The following is a 9,542-nucleotide window of genomic DNA, read 5'->3' on the forward strand; positions in this document are numbered from 1 at the left end:
GGGTGAAGCGGGTATCCACGGCGACATCGGAGCCGAGGGTCTCCTTCACCGGCCGCTCCGTCTGCCAGAGGTCACATGAGAGGTCAGAGGGAGGTCAGAGGTTAACGGTCAGGAGTGAGGGACACAGGTCAGCGGGAGGGTTAGAGGTCAACCGTCAAGAGTGAGGGACACATGTCAGCGGGAGGGACAAAGGTCAATAGTTAGGAGTGACGGAAATAGGTCAGCGGCAGGTACGGAGGTCAGCAGGAGGGTCACAGGTCAGCGAGAGGTCAGATGACCCAGCCAAGATAAAGAGTAAGGGATACGGGTCAGCGGTGAGGGTCAGAGGTCATAGTCGGGTTTCAGGGCACAGGTGAGGATCACAGGTCACTAGTCGGAAATGAAAGCGAAGGTCATGGTACACGGTCTATGGGTCCACCGGTGCATGTCACGATCAGGGTCACAGGTCATGGGTGAGGGTCAACAGGCAGTGCACCGAGCGAGTCGCGAGAGTAACAACTCAGGTAAACGTTATTACCTCTGTTACAATTCTGGGAAAGCTCATGGCTACGTGATTGGTCATAAGTGTGCGATGCATTGATCCGGGAATCGTGTCATGTTTCAAACGCTGAAGATAAATCTGTCATATTTTTGGAGATCTTGTTGCCAACTAGTTTCACTCTGGCAAGAAGGAAGTGATTGCTCAATACTCGGTACTCACAGCCCAGGAGTGATAATAAAATGATGGCATTGTGATAACCGGCATTTGTCATAAATCTCCCAATCACGCCGTTGGTCGGTGTAAATTGGCTAATACCGAGCCGAGTTGGTCGAGTTGGATCCAATTGAGGACCTGCTCCCCCCCCCCCCTGTTGGTCGGCGGTAGGTATTCCTGCCGGCGGCTGCAGCCCCCCGACAGCCAGGTGGCTGGACCATTAGCAGTGCTGTGGCGGCGGCACGACCGTGCGATCGACAGGGCCACACAACGGCGGCGACACGGACGGAACGGCCCGGCCACGCCGTCACCACCGCCGTGTCGGGCGCGACACGCCGCCACGCGAGACAAATATGGCGACCGTGGCGCGGTCGGCTCGTCGCAGACACGCCAAAAATGCCGTCCGCCCGTCCGACCACCGCGGGAGACGGGTCAATTCGCAAACATAATTTCACAGAAGCGGCACTCAATCGCGGCGAGATTACGCATTCATGAAAAGGCTAAAAGCACCAGTGGTAAGGAAGTGCACCCCGTGCGGCGGGGTGACTACAAATGGGACGCTCTTGCCCTCATGAATTGTATGACGCAACGTCCAAACGGGCGCCGCCAAATTCGCCGAAGCGGTGATACGGGAAGCGCCGTTCGAAGACGTGTCCCAGCAGCAGGACGCGGGCTGAGGGCTTCCAGCCGGAGCTTCTCCGGCGCGGCGGCGGCGCCACATCCGGTGCGGTAATTGAACAGTGAACTCGGTCTGCGCCGCCGGTACCGGGAACACTGCGGGCGCGGCCCGCCCCCGCCCCCGCCGCGCCGGTCCGATCGGGCTGTATCAGCGGCCCGAGTACGTCCGCCGCCCGCGGCCACGGCAGCGCTGCACGGCCCGGCCCAGCCGCCGGCCAGCACGGGTCAACGGCCCGGCCGCCCATTTGCATACACGTCCATAAATTGACCTTGAACATTCCGGCACCGTAAGACGAAGGCATGCGCCATCTCCAGGCGGCGCCATTCTCCGACCGGCGCCGCTGACTGCCGACGAGCTCTCAGCAGTCAGCGGTGAGCCGCGTACTAGCCCCGCTGACAGGTCACCGTTGACCGCTGACGGCTGACAGATCGGCGCTGATCGATAACCACTGACAGCTGACCAGTCGTTAATGGCCGCTGACTTCTGACCACTGATCGGTCGTCACTGATCGCTGACCGGCCCGCGCTGACTGATTGCATAGTCGGTCGTAACTACCTGCTGACTGACCGTAATTGAACGTTGATCGGTCACTTCTGACCTGTCACCGCTGACCGTGACCGCTGATTGCCGATCGGCGGCACGTCCGGCTCCGACTGGACACCTGGCCAGCTCGGCAGGCTCCGCACCAGTCCGTGTGTGCCGCGGGTCCTGATGAGCCGCTCACAGAGGGGCGGGGTCCGCTGCAGGAACCTCATCAGAGCCAGCGCCCAGCGCCGCTGCTGCCGTGGCCTCTGCAGGTAACGCGCACATAGCCGACTTGGAGAGGTAGTGAGGCTCATGCAGCGAGAGATGTGTGGGTCAGTTTACGCAGCGAGCGTGTTTGGTTGAATAATTTATTTCTATTATGATTGTAGTTCTAGGGTTTTATGCTTTATTTCCTCGGTGCTTTGAGTGTCTTCCACTAAAACTTGATGGCCCTTTTCGCTTTATGAAGCCGCTATGCCATGATCATTGCTGTGTTGCCAAACAGTGCATCCATTTCTTAGTTTTAATATTAAAGTTTATCTCTTTTCAAGTTCCCCTTTCGTTCAATCTTGTCACGGTCAACGTTTTACGTTTATGGCTCACTAAACGGGTGCTTTTCATTTCGTTATTTGTGATGGCTGCACAGTGTATCTAAATAAAAAAGGAAAGGCTTCTCGGACATGAATGAAGCTAAAAAAAGAGTGGAACCATGTCAGTGACGGGTTCAGACATAATGCCAGGCACGCATCAATACTGAGCAACTTTGACAGGGCACCCTGGCCATTGCGTAATGGTCACCGGCCAATTAGTATAAAACGACCACTGCAGGACCTCCTGTCTCTCCTATCGCAGAGGTCTGTCTGGAGATCATACGGCATCTGTTGTCAGCCCTCCTCCCAGCGGCCTTGAACGCTGCCCACGTCAAACTGCAGCGTTATATAACGGCATAGACGGCAGTCCATGCATGCCGGCGATCGGCCGCCGGTCGTCCCATACGAATACAAACTAATTCCTATCACCGCGCCGCTAATGAGAGATCACTGAGAGCCGCGCCGACCCAGCTGGAGACCGCTGCGTGACCCGGCACGGAGAGAGAGAGAGAGAGAGAGAGAGAGAGAGAGAGAGAGAGAGAGAGAGAGAGAAGGAGAGAGAGAGAGAGAGAGAGCGGCGTCAGCGATGGAGTGGAAGGGATAGCACACCACTGATGCCACAAGGCAACGGGTGACGGTCGGGCCACAATGCAGAACCGATTTTTATAGCTAAGCAATTGAAGTGTCACAACCCAATGTGTCAAGTGACAACAAATTAGTGATCATGAGCATCAGAACATAGATATATGAATGTTACTGGATTTGCCTTTCACTAGGTAAGCGCTGTGAGCGCCCATTGATACAAATGGGGTAGAAAGCACACAGTCAAATGAATCAATTGGCCCATGACACCCAACTCATTGCTTAGGTTTGTGCATGAATGTAGCAGAGCTTTCCGCAGTTCCAGCAATGCTCCTGACATTCATCCTGCACTGCAATCACAAACATGAATTGGGTCCGTAACTGTTGATTTATAGAAGCCCAGAGTGAAAAGAACACCCGAGTCATGCGGGGACGTATGGTCCGCGGCCGGGGCTAGACCGAGCTGGTCAGCCGGGTTCCCGCGGGTGCACGGGGTATGGCAGATACAAATCGGCCCGTGCCGTGTGGGATAGCACGCCACACACGCCCCATCAGCTGAGTCTGAGCGCCGGACGGCGGTCAGAAGCGGTCTGTGACTCGGATCCCGCTTCCCATGGATTCGACTCCACAGTCCACAGGCCGTGAACTAAGCACCATCTCCGGTGTTGCCAGCCACAGTCCATGAGCCATTCTGGTCTAATGTGGTCAAATGAACAGGCTCGGCCCGTAGTGGTCCAAGCCGGCACGGTCCAGTGCGGTCTGATGAGCCGGTGTGGACCGGTGAGGTTCTCGCAGAGTCGGACCTACATCACGGTCGCCTCACCTACCGACCCTCTGCAGACACAATCGGCCATCTACAGTGCTACACGGGTGGCGACCACGGCCGTATACAGAGCAGCGCCGTCCGCCGGACCGCCGCCATCTGAGCACGCCATAAAACCGACCGTGCATTGTCAGAGCGCCATGAATTCATCATCTGTGTGTGCATCTGGAGCTGCACTGTCATACACGTCCCCCAATCTGGTGTTCATCCCGTTACTAGGCGGATAAATAAACACTGCGCGCGAGGCCGGCGCGACCTCACAGCTCACCAGGCGCTCTGCAGAGGCACCAAACACGATTGCGGTGGCCTTAATTGCCGGTGCGGCGCGCTCAGTGCAGCGTCACCGTGGCCCCGGCGGCGACCGGTGCTCCCACTGCACCGGCCGGGCTGGCCAGCGAGAAATGGGCTCGCGAAACTCACCGGCGGAACGGACTCCGCCTGACCGCACCGGGGCGGAGTCCGCTGCGGGACGGCCAATGCGGACACTCCAGCGCACGGCGAGTTGTGAGTTCCATGGTCCACGCGGACTTCCCTAATATTCGCGGAGTAAATTTTCCGCCGCTCCGTTGGCACCAATCGCTCGGTAGCAATGGTGCAGAGGTATGCAGCCGCCGCGGGCGCCTCCTCCCTCCCTCCTCTACCGGGCTGAGCCAGGGTTGCTCTCTCCAGAGCGAGCAGCCGGCGGGCACTGCCATTTGACGCGCAGATCACTGCTCTGAATGCCTCCCTGCAGTGACCCGATGACTGAGCTGTTCAACCTGCTCCGACGCCGCTCTGCAGGCGCCAGCTGGCAGAAATCAACGCTGCAAAGGGCGAGGCGACCGCGAACCCGCAACTCTCCTGCCAACTGTGAGCTGAGGTTGGACGATCACCGCGGGCGGCGAGAGCGCAAGTCAGCGCTCCGCCGACTCAAAGGCCGGGCTGAGTTTCTTCAGATAACTAACGAGTTGGCTGCTAATTTGAAACATTATAGCAATACTCAATACATACTTGTTTGATTTAGCGGAGCAGCTTTCAGTACATTTTCAAACATTATCCAGAGTCAAGGCTTTGCGGTAGCGCCGAGCGCCGGCCGAGCTACCGAGCAGCCGCTGCCTGTCATTCATTCTGGGATGGCCTGTCTTCGCATGGCCTCCCGCCCATCCCCCCTCCCCGCTTCCCAGCTACAAGAGACAGTAAAATTGCTCGACGACTTTCTGCCAATGAGCCATATTCTCCACTGACAGCACGAGCTCCAGCAACGATATACAGCAGCTCTCACTCAAGCCGTCAATACTCCGGCTCGGCGGCGCGGCGGTCGGCCGCTGATCTCTGCCGCAGCCTTCTGTACCGTTTATGTAGCCGAGAACCGGCTGCCGACCGGCCGCCATCACATAACGGCGCTGACTTCAGCGTATCGGAATGCATGTCAGCGTTCGACGGCGCATTCCTGGTGCCGGCCGCGAAACCGTGCACTGATCGGCGGGCCGAGCCGGGCAGCGCGGGAGGCCGCGCCTGCGCCCGATCCATGACAATGAGCGAGCCGGGCTCCGCAGCGCAGTCGAGCCCGGCGGGTCAGCCTAACAGCCAGGCGAACGGCCGATGGCCATCAGCCAGACTGAGACGGAATGAGCGGTCAGACTTGTAATGTAAAATCAAAATGGCGACAATCGAATATCTCATGTTTTAATAAGGAATCAGTGCTGTTGAAATTAATATTTAATTAAGTTTACATTACAGTTGCTAATTATCGAATCGGAACGCCTAAAATTTCATCCATGAGGACTGGAGTTCAGCAAAAATCCCCAGACATGTTGCAGTCATTTTCATTGATTTCAGCGGCGATCGCTACGTCTGTTGTGCCGAGGTTGCAGGGGATGGCCCTCCCGCCTGCGGCCCCCGCTGATTGACCGCGTTTGGTTGGCAGCAGCGCCCGACCACCCGTATCCAACTGTCGCCACCGCCCATCCGATCTGACACCGAGCCCTGTGAACCGAGCCTGAGCCGGGCAAATCGCTGGAACCGTCTGAAAAAGGCCGAGAGACGCTCTGTTGCAGGACGCCGAACGGGGGTTTCCGTATCAAAGGGCATGTCTGACGTCACAGTACTCACCAGAACGAGCAGATCCCCGGAGAAGCCATCCGAAGCCAGCTCCCAGGTCACCGGCACGGCCGACTTCAAAATCTGAAAACAAACACATTTAACCGTAACAAATCACATTTGACGGGAATCTGGTGGGATACCCCAAAGCACTCGTCACTTTGGTGCGCGACCACAGACCTTGTGATCAAAGGACAGCGATAAAGCGTTGTTACCGACTGTGATACAATACGAAAGATATAGTTAAGTACACTTTATCTCTTTCTAGCAACGCTCAACAAACCAAACGTGTGGCAGATTCGCCTATCCCGGCAGCACCTGCGCGCTGCAGAGCGTCGCTCCGCAGTCTCCAGTGCAGCCGTTTACGACCCGGTCAGACCAGATATGTCTGCAATGACTGATTGGGCGGCCCCGGAGCTGATCGGACCGCGCCGCCCATCCACCCACCCAAACCGACACGCAATATGTCCGAGTGGCGAGACGACCCGACCCGACAGAACGACGCAGTTCGTCGCCTCTATCTCTGACAGCGGTCACCGCAGCGATAAAATAGAAACCGCACGCAGAGAGCCACTTACCAAGGTTAAATTGCCGGCGGTCGATTTTCTGAAACAGAAAAGGGATTTGTCAGTTGATGAGCGATGCGAATCAAAAGAGGTACAAAGAGAGTTCAGTGATGTCGGGGGGGGGGGGGACAGCAGGGACCGTCTGTTGTTTTGTTAGGATTCCATGAATGCATTGCATTGGGACTGTCCAGAAAGCGAAAGGTCATGTTGTCAGGGTCAATAGCGGCCCCGCTGACCGGTGACAGGTCAGAGAAGACCTCCAACTGTCGCGGTCGCCGATATATACCGGAGCCACACAGACATAATCCCATTAGCTGGGTGGGCCAGCTGATGCTCCCGGACTGGACCAGTTAAAACACTCAACGGTGAAGTTCACAAAGCCACCAGGACTGGAGAATAGAGCTCCTCTGCTGAAGAGGCGGGGAGGGGACTAAGTAGACGGAGCTCTGGGGAGGTCGGACCGAGAAAGAAGGCATTGGGACGTAACAAGTACCCAGAAGAACCACTAAACAAAGGTCTAAATATAACATAATAATGGATTGACATTCCAATGGTGCACCGTAACAATCTGCAATCAATATTCATCACCTCTTGAGAAAAAGAGATTAGGGACATATCGCGAATACGACCACAAACACGGCGGCACGACCACAGCTGGTCGACCACAGGCCGGTGCAACGCTCGGCGGTGGCGACCACAAACATGACGGGCATAATCGCTGCCTCCTTAACCTAGCCGGCCGGTCCCAGCCCACGCTCCTGCCGTGTCGCCATTTCTTCATCTCTCTGACGTCCCGCTGACAGCGTCCCAGCGGGATGCGCGGTACCGCGAGGTTCAGTCCAGCGGTTCACGGATGTTTCAAGTCTGTGTCAGACTGAGAGGGACCTACCTGTCCGGCATCGGCAGCAGGTTGACCGTCACGCGGCTGTTCCAGAAGCTCTGACTCTCGGTGGTTACTTCTACGACATAGACGTCCCTGAAATGGAAGGAGAGAACCACGTTAGATCATCGTGTATAGGCATCGCTGAATGGAAGGAAAGAACTATGTTAGTCCGCCACATACGAGTACACAACGATATCAGTTAAAATATTGGCGTAGGGTTAAATCTAACATAGACATTCCTGCAACTATCAGACACACGAGCATCAAGGGGATCGTCGCTCATCAGCTCGGTCAGATGACGAAAAAGCCTATCAGACGGAGACAGAGACAGAAGACGGCATCGCGGAGTTTTGATCAGCATTAGCCAAAATGCATGCGCGTCTGTCGGTCCGATCCCGCGCCAGTCAAATAAATTTGGCCAGTCTTTTCTGCGCCGGAGCTCTGTAGCCTTGATTCTGCGTCTCTCTGTCAACAGTGACGAAACCGGCGCGGCAGACGCGTGCCGCAGCTGCGACATTTGCGCAGCAGCGTATGTCGGCCAGCGCACGTCAGGGGCGCCGTAAAAGCGGCCCGGCTCGCCTGTTGGTGTCGCGTGTCGACCTGACAGGGCATTCCCCATTCAATTAGAAACGTCCCGCCACGGTCGGCCGGCACGCTATGAATGACCACAGAGCCGGCCGGCGGACGCGCCGCGACAAACGCGAGCCCATCGATAACGTCCACACTAATATGCATTCTGGCGTGGCCGGTGCCGCAAAGCTTAATGTCAGCGATCGGTCGGCCGGAAAAATAAACACTCCCGCTGCTCCAGGATCCATGCACAACGCAATACACGTCAGTTTTATACACATAGTCCGATAACATGGACGCATTTTAAGGTACATTCTATTTGAATTAGGTGCTCTTTCCATATTGTACGATAAACGTCCCGTTTATAATTTCATTCAACCGTCACTTTTCTATACGCCAGGCATTCAAAGATGTAGCCCTAGATGTCATTCGAACATTAACGCGTGTTTATCTTTCAGTAGTAAAGCAATTTCATTGCAATGAAAGTTTTGAACGTAAACTTGAACAATAAGCTGGCATCTCATCATGCCTAATACGCAACAGCTCTTTTGCCCGCGTGAAGAGACGTGCATTGTCGTACCGTGTGCCTTTTGCATTACTGTGCAGGCGTGACACCGGCACCTGGTCCGAAGGCAGGGGAGGGAGGGGGAGTGAGAGGGTGAGCGTTAGCAGCTGTCGGTGACGTCATCGTCAATACAACTCACACAAAGTTCGTGACTCATCAGCGTCCGGTTAATTACCGCCAGGCCGTGTCAATTTCTGAGCGATGCAGTGGCAGCCTGATTAACCGGCACCCCATGGCATGAGCGGTCGCGGTGCACTGGCAGTCCATTGTACCGAGTCCGACACCCATGGAAATAGAATGCAGCGGCCCCCACGGCAGTCCAACGTAACGGCGCCCGCGACAGCCGGACGTATCGCCCCCATCGGTACCCACGGCAGCCGCGCGGGCTGACTACGCAGCGTCAGATTACCCCTGCGTGGGCCACCTGACTTCAATGCGCAAAATTGATACTGAGAATCCCGCGCATACTAAAATGGTATCTGCAAAGGTCGGGCTATAAATAGAAACGACGTGGGCCGCTGGTGGTATAAGCTCGCTGCCATACGGTATGCATGTGTGTGCGTCACATCCTCGCGCGCACAAAGAGCTCGCCCCGCTGGTTCGGTGCGCCGGGGACCCTGCTAATGCCTCCCACGGCTCCTGATGCATACCCAACGAAGTCCGCTCAGCCATGGCGCTCACCGCTGTGGCTGGCGCTCAGATTTGTATGCATGAATTTGCAGTTGACGATTAAATATTATCTAGCCAGCAGAGATACGTGGTGCCGGCCGTATCTGACGAACGGTATCATCGCACAGCCTTGGTGCGGCCGCTGGCGGTAGTTTATAGGATCGTCCGGGCCGCTACACACGCCCGCTAGCCTTGGTGCAGACCCAGTGTTATTTGTAGACTGGCGCGTCCAGTTGAGGCCAGGCCGGTGTGAGGCCACCCTTCCTGTCCGGGGCTCTGGTGGGCAGATCCGGCCACCTCCACAAACAACCGTCACC

At 56.3% G+C, this 9,542-nt stretch overlaps 1 long non-coding RNA gene across 1 annotated transcript; it reads right to left on the bottom strand.

Moving 5' to 3' along the window:
* Positions 1 to 36: 36 nt before the first annotated feature.
* On the bottom strand, positions 37 to 7,517 carry LOC122375965. The gene is made up of 4 exons (XR_006255491.1): positions 7,428 to 7,517; positions 6,551 to 6,578; positions 5,985 to 6,056; positions 37 to 61 (listed from the first exon to the last, which is right to left on the bottom strand). It is a non-coding gene; the product is annotated as an uncharacterized LOC122375965 (long non-coding RNA).
* Between the last annotated feature and the right edge of the window lie 2,025 nt (positions 7,518 to 9,542).

This window comes from Amphibalanus amphitrite, unplaced genomic scaffold (genome assembly GCF_019059575.1).
Source record: "Amphibalanus amphitrite isolate SeventyFive unplaced genomic scaffold, NRLGWU_Aamphi_draft 001970F_arrow, whole genome shotgun sequence".
Classification (NCBI taxonomy): domain Eukaryota; kingdom Metazoa; phylum Arthropoda; class Thecostraca; order Balanomorpha; family Balanidae; genus Amphibalanus; species Amphibalanus amphitrite.